This window comes from Ovis canadensis, chromosome X (genome assembly GCF_042477335.2).
Source record: "Ovis canadensis isolate MfBH-ARS-UI-01 breed Bighorn chromosome X, ARS-UI_OviCan_v2, whole genome shotgun sequence".
NCBI classification, from domain to species: Eukaryota; Metazoa; Chordata; class Mammalia; order Artiodactyla; family Bovidae; genus Ovis; species Ovis canadensis.
In genome coordinates this window covers 34,540,234-34,550,292 of record NC_091727.1, presented here as the reverse complement: position 1 = coordinate 34,550,292, position 10,059 = coordinate 34,540,234, and the positions used below count along the sequence as shown (strand labels likewise).

The 10,059-nt window shown below is 35.7% G+C and overlaps 1 non-coding gene across 1 annotated transcript; it reads right to left on the bottom strand.

Moving 5' to 3' along the window:
- Positions 1 to 436: 436 nt before the first annotated feature.
- Positions 437 to 508, bottom strand: TRNAS-GGA (transfer RNA serine (anticodon GGA)). Its single transcript has one exon. It is a non-coding gene; the product is annotated as a tRNA-Ser (tRNA).
- Between the last annotated feature and the right edge of the window lie 9,551 nt (positions 509 to 10,059).

Below are 10,059 nucleotides of genomic sequence, written 5' to 3'. Positions count from 1 at the left end.
GTGATAGTAGGTGAAAAATAAATCAAAAGGAACAAAAGCTCAGCTACTCTAGCCAAGGATAAACAGTTACTGGCTTTGTAGAAAATATATAAGTGTGTTTGCTTTTCAAGCTGAAGGGGTTATACCTTTCATTTTGGACCATGATAGCTTTCCTTATCAAAGGATTTTTAAAATTCCTTCAGAGGGCACAGCACATGAAAACTGCCTTTTTTTTTTTTTCTCGTGAACTAGAGAATGTAGCATGTGTACATGAGGCACCAAGTTCTTAAAATAGAAAAGAAAAAAATATATAGATCCACATAAGTAAATAAGTAAAGTCGCTCAGTCGTGTCCAACTCTGCAACCCCATGGACTGTAGCCTACCAGGCTCCTCCCTCCATGGGATTCTCCAGGCAAGAGTACTGGAGTGGGTTGCCATTTCCTTCTCCAGGAGATCTTCCCAACCTGGGGATCGAACCCAGGTCTCCTGCATTCCAGGCAGACACTTTAACCTCTGAGCCACCAGGGAAGCCCTTAGACAGAAACATATCAAGAACATATCATATATTAGTAGAGGACTGGATAACATAGAATATCTGAGTAGAAGATTCATCACCACAACACAGTTGAAAAAGACAAGAAACAAGTAATCAAGAGTGTATGATAAAAGAGACACAACTTTTAGTCAAGGATCCTCAGTTGCTCCTTAATGAGTGGTAACAGTAAAGGTAAATGAACCCTTGGCTAGAAGGTATTTACTCTTGCTGTTCCTAAGTAAGGTAAGATTAAGCTACTTCTCTTTAATGGAGGCTTTATTAGTCAAAAAATATCCTTTGTTGTCCATAAATCTCTTAGTCAAACATGCCATTCAAATGTCATCCAACATGAATAAGTGAACTGGATGATCCTCTTCTGACTTTTAATCAAGACTTTTATTCCTGGACAGAAGCACAGTAAATCATATCCTTCCCAAATTTGTTTCTTTAAAAAGTGGATTATTTCATAATCTGCTTAATTTATATGACCATTCTACCAGATGAATTTTTTACCCACAATTTACAGGAAAAAAATGAATTTCAGAAAGTATTATGCACCTTCATCAAAGAAAGATATCCCATAAGTAGTAGAAATAGGAAGTAAATATATAAATGGCATAGGTCTCTTTCCATACTAATTTTATCTAGATAAGCATCATATCTGTGAATGTTCTCTTAAACTCCTCATGTTTACTTGCATGGGAACATATAAAACAAGTAACTACAATTAGAGTGGTGATGTAAACAATAGTTTTCAATAGTCTTTCTGTATCCAATCTCCTATCTACTCTTCCTCTATCAAGCCTGATTCCATCCTTGCCATCTTCCGTAGTCTTACTTAGTCCTGCTGTGTCAAATATTCCCCACCTCCCCAACTCAGGGACCTTGCTCCAATCTCTTTCTAAAGATTTCTAAGCATTTGTTGATTCTTCCTCCAGTCTTTTGAAATGGCATAAACTCAAGTTTTGTTTTGTTTTGTTTTTAATACCAGGCTTTTGATTGTCAAGTGCCTTTTATCTAAGCAGGTCCCTGTCTTAAAAATGAAAGTTCTGGCTTCCAAAACTATTTGTCCATGATCTAGGTTTGTAGTAAAGGATAAAAAAAATGGAAATGTTTATGGAAATCTTATTTTTTTCATTTTTATGACAACATGATTTTTTTCAGATTAACTAGGAGAGAAGCTCACATATCTGGAAGAGCTGGAAAAATTGGTACAAATATTATTATTTTGAGTTTTCTAGGTAGGTTTTTTGTTTGACTTAGGTATATAAGGAAGAAACCAACCAAATAACAACTTTCTCTTTATAAAAGCAAAACTACAGTTTTTATCAGAAGATATAATAAAAATATATTGTATTTATCACTGATAAATGAAAATATCCAGTTTCATTCAGTTTTCCATAACTAGTGATTTAGTTAAACTTATTTTCAGTGACACAGTGAATTGATCGAGGACTGTTATATATAACTTAAGTGTTACATGTAGATGGGATCCATGTACATTTCTCCACTGGGGTTAGGGTTTAACTCTAGGGGTTAAGACAAACAATTATTATCAGTGAAAATTATTAAGTCCAAACACATAATTTATTTTAGATGGGCCTTTGCAGAATTAAATGATGGAAAAAAGTTTGGTCATGTTTATGCTTGAATCCAAATAATTAAACAATAATTGGACAACAAAATGCCATATCTTGAACTCATTAATATTATTATAAACTTATCTCTATTAAAATTGATATTTTAAACTGGTGATTTAAAAAATACTAAATTCTTTTGGATATTTTCTTTACAGAATCTTAAAACTTGGATACTTTTCAAAATTTGCAGTTTGTGTCAAGTTTTATACACCAGTATTACACCAAATTTTCTTTAATGCATAATGATAACATATCTTTATTATTTAATATTAATTTTTGCTTATAATTATATCTTTGCCAGATGTGTGTTTTGATAGAGTGCTATCAGATTTCAGAAAATGACAGTTGAAGGTATCAAAGTAATAAATTTGCATTGTTCAGCTAATTTTACATCTAATTTCCAGTGCTGAACAGGTGTTTCCAAATACAAAACTCTCATGTTTTAGGGGTTTTTTTGGTTTCATTTTTGTTTTTGATCTGGCATTTAATATCAGCTTCATCACTGAAACTACTAAGTCAGAAGTTATTTTTTCCGCATGTTAGCAAAGGGAAATTTGCAAATTCATGAAAATTTAGAGAACATGTTTAGTGCATTGTTTCTGTTTTATACTAACATTTAAAAGATAAGTATGGCAAATAGAAATGTTTATTACAGTATAGTTTTCATTCCAAAAATCATATTTGTGTCAGAGTGCTAAAGTACATTTGAGTTATCTAGTATAATAAATATACCTATTTTCCTTCAGACCATTAACTCAATGAAATTGATATTAATTATTACGTAGGAGTTTCAATTAATATTTTTTGGATTGTTATAAGAAAACCTTCAATTCAGTGTTCATAGCTCTGTGATGCCTGTTTCTTCATTCTGTTCATGACATTGTCATGCATCTTATAAAAAAACTATTTTTGTCACTGAAAGGCAAATCACATTTCTTTAGAAAGACTGAGAAGTCACAATGGTAAGTAAGTTGAAAGAACTAAAAAAGCCCAATACAAAGAACTACTCTGTTTCTGAAACATACTGTACTGTTTTGATTCAAAATGTAGGTACAGGCTTCACACCAGCACATGGTATGTTACCACTGTGGACAAAATTTTAATTTATTCTGTGGATAAATTTTCAAGCTAGCATTAAATGTTAGCTAGGTTAAATGTTAAATAGGCTAACATTTTGAAATCCATCAGACTCTTTCAGTTTTATAAAACTTTAGTTCAGCAGTGGTGCTTCTATCATTTCGCTTTCTTAATATGCTCTAAAGCAAACTAACCCCAAACTCAGTGGATTATAACAATAAGCTTTGATGTCTCGCTCATGCAACTGAGGTTTTTCTGGGGGGTCATCTGATCTAGACTGGTCTTGATTGAGCTTGACTCCAATCAAGGTAAGGTTAAGGCCTACTCCACATATCTCCTCTTGATCCAGAGACATAGGAACTAAAAGACAACATCCATAATGTGCAACAGTGAAACAAGGATGTGCTCACATTCCAAAGTGGGTCAGTGGGAGACACATAACATTAGCTAGTCTAAGAATTCTGAAATCCTGCTGAGCAAATGTTGCTCAATTATTCTACCCGAATATTGAGAATGCTCTTGATTACACCCTCATAATATTTCCTGGGAGTGGTTCCTCGGTCCATTGTTCTCTATAGGCCTTGGCTCCAAGGTTCCTCATCTACCATCATCTTTCCTGACCTGCGTTAAAGACGACATTGAAAAATGTGCCCTTCTTGGCATAAAGACATTTTTTTCAATCTGTTTCCTGCCAGTAGAAATTTAGATATTCATCAGTCTTTTAAAAATCTCTGAGAGTGTGTGTCATTTAGATTTTCTATATATTAACTTTTTAATATGGCAACCTAATGAGTGAGCTATACTCACTATAAATTTGATTAACAATCCTTCCTAATCCATGACTTCTACTAACGAGCATCATTGCTCATTTATGCATCTGTGACTTGTTTAGCATTTGGGTAGTGTCCTCTGAGCCTGGCTCCAGGACTCATTGGGATGAGGTCTGCTACACACGCCCTTAAATTCTTCAGAGACCAGCAAGCTATCTGGTCTGACTCTTTTCATGACAACAGCAGAAGATCAAGAAGACAAGACCAAATGTAAAAGAACATTTCAATCCACTCCTTTCGTCTAGTCCGCTCACATTCCATTTGCCAAAGCATGACATATATACAAGTCCACAAGAAGTCTGAGAGAAGCTAGATAAAGTTGGGGATCATAAAGGAAGCGTTTACAAAAAAGTCACAATGCCCCAGTGTACTTGATTGATGCTTAATTATTCATCTGAACAAACAGTTGAAAATTAAGATTCAATATTTGAAAAAGTTCCATGCAGAGTAAGAATTTGTCATGTTTTCATAGCAATTTATAATTTATAAAGAATCTACATATGTAACATGTCATTTGATCCTTATTACAATTTACTAAGGTAGATTGGATTGGTACCATTATATATAATTTTACAAATGATTAACTTAGGTACAAAATGGCCAGAATGTGGCAGCTAGGATTCAAATCTTCTCAGCCACTGCTTGTCTGCTATAGCACACTGAATTTTCAGTAGCAATTTCCAAAAAAACCAATTTCCTAAGCGAACAGCAATAATGGTAAAGAATGGGAAGTTTCCACAGAAAAGCTTGTTCCTTCCTTCTTTAGTTTGCATCACAATGTCTGGTTGAATTTCCAACAGCTTTTTTTTTTTTTTCCTGCTAATTTTATTCCATAGCAGCAGATACAGTCCTGGAATATTCATACTCTCTCTTAAGGTAATCATCACATCTTGATTTCTGGCTACTGATTTGTATAGGTAACTACCATTCCATTTTGGCTATATAGGAATTAAAATTGTTTTCCTACTGGAATTCTTCTGGTAGATCTTTAAAGTGTTTTCTACTTTTTAATAGCTAGAATGCACAGGTGGACACATCCAACTTTCTGGCTGCTTAATCTGAATAAATGTAAGACAGGATAATATTGTTGAATAATTTTGGCAAAGATAAAAGACTTTGTTTCAGATGCTTTCTCTCAATTTTTTTTAAAATAGGCGAGATGACAAGAAACAGCTAAAAACTAAATTTTTAATAGTTAAAAAATATCAAATATCTACTAAAATAATTTGCTTCACAGAGAAGTATTTTAGCTTATTCATATTGTTTGGAAGGACACATTTTTACTGTTTTCTTGTCTTACACAATTTATGTTTAGATTAAGAAACTCTTTAGAGTCATATTATTTGACCTTTTTGCCACTTGAATGACTAGTATCTTTTTCTACTAAGCACAAAGAAAAATAAAAGTTCATATTTTACTGTATTGAAATTTTTTGCTGCATATGCCTTTCTTATATGCTTCATGTGGTGCTGACATTTTCATAAAATTATGCATTCGAGAATAAAATTATTAAGGCAATTTCTTCAGCTCACTTATTAACCAGCTAAATTCTGATGGAGACGTTCCTAAGAAATAGATGAATTAGAACTAATGTGTGGGAGTTGATAAAAATTCATGAGAGTTATGTATAGGCACATTTAAAGAGAAAACAAAGCTAAAGGTGAATGGAAGCCACGTTCAGGTGATGAGTAATTTTATATAAATGTGAATGTCATGAACAGTTTAGCAAGGCAAGCCCCAGGATATCAACACATGAATGCTGAGGAAATGTGTCCCGTTTGCTTGCCACTCTTACTTGTAATGGATTTTTCTAAGTGCATCCTGAAGGCTTCCACTGAAGAACAAACTCAAGGAAACTTAAAATTTGTGGTTGTTTAAGCAGAATAAAAAAAAAATCCCATTGTAACTTCTGAAATGGAAGGTTAAGTAAATTTAAAGTGAGATCACTGCTTTATGCCATTGGTCTGAACATGATTTGGGGGGATTGGAGATAAGTGAAGCCTAAGGCTGATTTAGATGAATGACTCTTTGGAAGCTGAGCCTGAAGAAGTCGAATGAAATACCTAAGCAATAAAACTATAAAACGGCGCTGTGAAGTTATTTTGTTTTCCCTCCAAACTATCAAAGACTGAGAGGAAAAAAATCTACTCAAGATACAAGGGATACCAATATGCCTATACTGGAAGTACACATAAATATATCATCTCAGCCTGCTGATCAGCTTACTTCCAAGTGTATGGGGCAGTAAGTTTTCAGAGCATTTAGAAGCTGCTGTATGCTTTTTGGCTACAAATCTCAGCATTTTCCTTTTAATATATACTCTTCTATCATGCCATTTCAAGTATTTCTAGAAAAATTCTGTTTCTTAGAACAAAAATCATCTGCATTTAAAAATATTCCCCTTTCAGAATGCATTCTTTTCTTAGACACACTAAGTCATACAAAAGTCTTTCTCACATTGATAGAATCAAAATTCAGTGCTCAGATAAATAAATATTGAATACCTACCATATACAAAACATTATACTGTTTATTGCAAGGAATATGAAAAATGAAGGATACCTAATAACTATTAATTTACTATGCATCAGGATAAATATAATACAAAATGCATTGTCTATATTTCAATTAAATCTAACAACATTCCTAATGTCAGGTACTGTTATGCTTCTTTATTTTATAGTCAGAATCCTAAAGTAACATCTTTTTTAAGAGACTGAATAAAAAGTAGAATCTAAGCCATCAAGGTCCAGAGTCAGCACTCTTAAATGATTTTAAGTTTTAGTTTACAACTAGTGAGGATGGTGGGTGAATAAGACAAAGACTCATAGCACAGGATGACTAGTACCAACTAAGGGTGTATTACTCAACAAATCAGACTCCTGAATAGGGTCGCATTGGAATCAAGTAGCCAGAATAAATTGGCCAAGTGCTGGCATGCCAATTTAGCAGGAAATTCAGCTTTCTACAAAGGTTTCCATTTACAAATATTTCAAACAATCAGCAGGTTTGCTTACAATTTCCCACACTCTTTTGGGCACCAGCTTCTACCTGCCAGAAGTGTGCCAATGGATAAGGCTGCATTCTGCATCAACCAAACATTATCCCTCTATGTTCCAGTCATCTGTGCTCTGGCATGAATATTGGTCTTGGACAGTTATACTTTCTGATCACAGTGTAGAAGTCCTGGCCACAACACCAAGATGAGATTCTGAACAAGCTGGTGAGCCCTCTTATTGCATTCATGTCCACCATTTGTCACTAGGGTGTATCTCCACTGCTTTTTCAAAATGGAAGTGATTTGATAAGTTACAATAGAACCTACTTAGTTATGCCTAGTCAGCAGGACTCCACAGAAAACCTGACAAGGCTTCACTGATATAGTCCTTTAGTTTTAATATCATTTTGAATCTTCAAAAGGCATTTAGGCATTGTGTGTGTATGTGTTTGTGTGTAATTCACATGATGCACAGAAGTATCTAGGTAGGAAATTGATGCAGCAGGATTTCCCTAGTTGGCTTCCACAACAAAGGTAGCTCACATACTGAGCCCTTTATTTCATAGTTTATCTCCTCTTAAGAGTGACCGCTGCCTCTTTTCCCAATTGGGTTTTGAAGAGTATTACCTCATCTTCTCAGACGTATTTAAATATCTTCACTTATGATTTGTGGAAGAAGAGTTATGACGTTTATTCAGCGGTTTTAGTTGGACGTGCCCAGTGGCTGAGTGGTAAACTATCCACCAGCCAATGCAGGAGATGAGGGTTCATTCCTTGGTTCTGAAAGATTTCCTGGAGAAGGAAATGGCAATCCACTCCAGTATTCTTGCCTGGAGAGTTCCCTCGACAAAGGGGCCCAGCGGGCTACAGTCCATGGAGTCGCAAAGAGTCAGACATGACTTCTTTGCGAAGTTCAGCTGCTCAGTCGTGTCCGACTCTTTGCGACCCCATGAATCGCAGCGCGCCAGGTCTCCCTGTCCATCACCATCTCCCGGAGTTCACTCAGACTCACGTCCATTGAGTCAGTGGTGCCATCCAGCCATCTCATCCTCTGTCGTCCCCTTCTCCTCCTGCCCCCAATCCCTCCCTGCATCAGAGTCTTTTCCAATGAGTCAACTCTTCACATGAGGTGGCCAGAGTACTGGAGTTTCAGCTTTAGCATCATTCCTTCCAAAGAACACCCAGGACCAATCTCCTTTAGAATGGACTGGTTGGATCTCCTTGCAGTCCAAGGGACTCTCAAGAGTCTTCTCCAACATCACAGTTCAAAAGCATCAGTTCTTTGGTGCTCAGCTTTCTTCACAGTCCAACTCTCACATCCATACATGACCACTGGAAAAACCATAGCCTTGACTAGACAGACCTTGGTTGGCAAAGTAATGTCTCCGCTTTTGAATATGCTATCTAGGTTGGTCATAACTTTCCTTCCAAGGAGTAAGCGTCTTTTAATTTCACGGCTGCAGTCACCATCTGCAATGATTTTTTGAGCCCCCAAAATAGTCTGATGCTGTTTCCACTGTTTCCCCATCTATTTCCCATGAAGTGATGGAACCAGATGCCATGATCTTGTTTTCTGAATGTTGAGCTTTAAGCCAACTTTTAAGCCAACTCTCCTCTTTCACTAGACATGACTTAGTGACTAAAGAACAACAGCACAGATCACGTCTAAATGAGTTAACTAAGAATGTTTGAGGGTTGGAGCCAGGCATCAGTATTATTTTTTAATTGAAATTTAGTTTATTTGCAATGTTAATTGCAATAAAACTGTGTCGTATCCACTAGCACAGTTTCTGGTGTATGGCAAAGTGATTTATACACACACACACACACACACACACACAAACACACACTCTCTCATTCTTTTTCATATTTTCCCATTTTTCCATTATGGTTTATTATAGGATATGTAATATAGTTCCTTGTGCTATACAGGAGGACCTTGTTGTTTATCTATTTTATATATAATAGTCTGTATCTGCTAATCTCAAAATCCTACTAATTTATCCCTCCCCCACCCCCTTTTTTTTTGGTAACCATAAATTTGTGTTCTATGTCTGTAAGTCTCTTTCTATTTTGCAAATAAGTTCATTTGTATTTTTTTTTCTTTTTTAGATTCCACATATAAGCAATATCGTATGATATGATGTTTGTCTTTGGCTTACTTCACTAAGTTTGATATCTCTAGGACCAACTATGTTGCTGCAAATGGCATTATTTCATTCTGTTTAATGGCTGAGTAACATTCCATTGTATATATGTATCACGTTTTCTTTATACATTCATCTGGTGATGATGCCTAGGTTGCTTCCATATCCTGGCTGTTATAAATAGTGCTGCGATGAACATTGGGATGCACATATCTTTTGAATTAGAGTTTTCTCCAGATATATGTCGAGGAGTGGGATTGTAGGAGCATATGGTAGTTTGTTTTTAGTTTTTTGAGGAACCTCCATACTGTTCTCCATAGTGGCTGCACCAATTTACATTCCCACCAACAGTATAGGTGGCTTCCCTTTCCTCCACATTCTCTCCAGCACTTATTGTTTGCAGACTTTTTGATGATGGCCATTCTGACTGGTGTGAGCTGAAACTTCAGTGTAGATTTCATTTGCAGTTCTGTAATAATTAGCCATACTGCACATCTTTTCATGTTAGGCATCAGTATTTTAAAAGATATACAAGGGATACCATTGTGTAAATAAGTTTGAAAACCACAATACTTATCCATATTTCCCCAGAAAAAATTAGTCTATGCCAATGTAAATGTGTAGGTGCAAATGTTGATCATATTTACTTATGGCATAGGGCTAAAATTCATCTCTCTATCATCTGTGTTATATGTAGGGTGGCATTTGATTTTAACTGTCAACAGCGTAGGGCTTCCCTTGTGGCTCAGCTGGTAAAGAATCCAGCTGCAATTCGGGAGACCTAGGCTTGATCCCTGGGTTGGGAAGATCTCCTGGAGAAAGAAAAGGCTACCCACTCCAGTATTCTGGTCT